Consider the following 2,691-nt stretch of genomic DNA (forward strand, 5'->3'; position numbering starts at 1 on the left):
AGCATGCATGAAAACTTCGATTCAATTCTTCAGTACCACATAAACAGAAAAAGAACCACGGGAAATAGTGCTGTGTCTCAAGTGGTAGAGGGTTAGCCTAGAACAACAACAACAAAAATAACTGAGGAATAATTCCCTATCCCTGAGTTGAAGCCCCAGGACTGGCGAAACAACAAGTACAACAACAAATATTTAGTTAGTAAATGGAAAATAAACAACTCATACTTGGAATATATAATTGCTCCTTCCATACTGATACCTGACAATAGTCCCTAATTCATGTACTTTACCTATATTAGTATACAATATTGAAAAAACCCAAAAACTTTTGTTCATTAAGTCATGGCAATTAATGCCAGGAATGTGCTTAGATGTCAGGTGAATATTAATTCTGCAAATTCAAAGATTCCAGGCTTTTGAGTGGTCACTGCTAATCACAATCAGGAGGATAGTATCAGTGAGATTTGGAATTCTTTTTGATAAGATATGGCACCAAAAAGGCAGAGGCTAATTATAGTTTTTACAGAAGAGAAGGAATAACTCTAGATGGAAGGAATAAATGGTAATAACTAAGTTATACCACAAAATATTCTAGGGAACCATTTTTGGTTATTAAAGAACTAGTCATCAACTAGGCTTATTTCTCATTGCCTTTAGCATTATAGTAATTAGGCTAATTCTTTATCTCTGTGTGATAAATTGTATATCCTTCGATGCTGTACTTTCATACCTGAACTCCTTTGCTTTCTAAAAATCTGTCTTTTTTATTTCTCTATGAACAATTTCTGATACTAAGTCGACAAATGCAGACAGAAGAAGATGCTAATGTAAGAGTCCCACAACACATGAATCATTAATGTAACAACATGAAAAAGGGGGATAAATTTATTGCTACCTCGATTTTCCTAAAAAGTTGCAATGTCATCATTTGATACAAATTTCCATTCTTTGTCTACATAGTGTCAGTAAGTGCACATAAATGCAAATATAAGACGGATGTTGGTGGCTCACACCTGTAATCCTAGCTACTCAGAAAGATGAGACCACAGAATTGTGGTTCAAAACCAGCTTGGTCAGGAAAGTCCATGAGACTCTCATCTGTAATTAACCACATGAAACCCAGAAGTGGTACTGTACCAAAAGTGGCAGAGTGCTCAACTTGACCTGAAGAATTGAGGGACAGGGTCCAGTATCAGAGATAAAGACCCATAACCAAGAAAAAAGTGCAAATATGACTTTAAGTTTCCCCAAAAGGAACGACAAAGTCAATAGTAACCTTCCCAATTAGAAAAAAAATATTCCAAAATGATTCAGTGCACCTACTTTTGTTGAGTTATTTAAGGTATGGTTTCTGTGCTGGACATATTCTCTTCTTTTAAAAATTGTCAAATATTAGATTTATATAAACTTCATCTAATATTTCGTGGTTCAAAAGAGAAATCCAAAGGGAAACAAAGGAGGAGGTTACAATGCTTGATAAGAAATGTACTCATTATCTTGCCCATCTAATTGTAACCCCTCTGTACAGTATTTTCACAATAAAAAATAAATAAAAATTAAAAATAGAAGTCCATACAGTTGAAGTCACTTGGATTTATTACTATCTCAGTTCAAAGCCAACCTAGGCAGGAGAGTCTGTATAACTCTTATCTGTAATAAAACACTAAAAAAGCCAGAAGTGGAGTTTAGGCTCAAGCAATAGAGTACTAGCTTTGGGGGCAGGTGGGCAGGAAAGACAACTGTACAGGGACCGGGTCCACCCTCTGGGTTCAAGCCCCCAAACCAGCACAAACTAAAACAAACAAGCAAATGAAAAAACCCACCTGTTTCTTTGTGACCATCCTTAAAGCATTGGTTTGAGAAGATGCTCCTTTTGCTTATCGTACTCACTGGATCCTGCTTTTTGGAATCCTTATTGCTATGGAGAACTCAGGACCAGATTAAGAATTGGGTAACTGACTCCTGCAACAGGAGAATCATCTCAGGAGTGAAATATCCGTGCATAAGTCTCTTTAAAACCCCCATATCTTTGTTTCTTTGCAGGAGAACACTTTTAAAACAAAGTTATTTCCTTTTATTCTATGCTGGCCTTCAAATGGCATATTGGTAACTTTTGTTATACTCTCAACTAGAAGTTTACAGACATGTTTTATATAAATAAAGGAAAACTTGAAAAAGTCAGGGACAGAGTTTCCTTCAGGCCTTGGATTATTTTCTTGTACCTTAAAAAGGACAGCACAAATTACCTTGAACTTTGTCATTTTTCTATGTTCAATTCCTCTCTTGCAATAACAGTTCCTTCCACTTATTTCCAGTAACAATCCATGGTGCTGCTCCAGGTAAAATGAATGTTTTCTGGCTTCACTGAAATAGCACAAGTATGTCTTTGGACATGAGGTAACATGTGTTTCAGAGATAACTTCATAGCGAGAAAATATGGAATTTGCATGGCTTATAAAACCTCATTCATGTAAATATGGCCATATAAGATGATGTTAAGTGAAATGGAACCCAAGATAGGGACACAACTTGCTTTTTCTTTCTTGCTATTTTTTAAATGTATCTAACATGTAGTATGCGATTTTTTGTTTCTCTTCTATTTTCTTCTTCCATGGTGTATAACCCCTGTTTTCACTATATTTATTGTCAGTGACCTGCATCTTGCATATACATTTTTCTAATGCGGGTAGG

The sequence above is a fragment of the Dipodomys merriami genome, unplaced genomic scaffold (genome assembly GCF_024711535.1).
Source record: "Dipodomys merriami isolate MVZ:Mamm:240054 unplaced genomic scaffold, mDipMer1.0.p SCAF_1386, whole genome shotgun sequence".
Lineage (NCBI taxonomy): Eukaryota > Metazoa > Chordata > Mammalia > Rodentia > Heteromyidae > Dipodomys > Dipodomys merriami.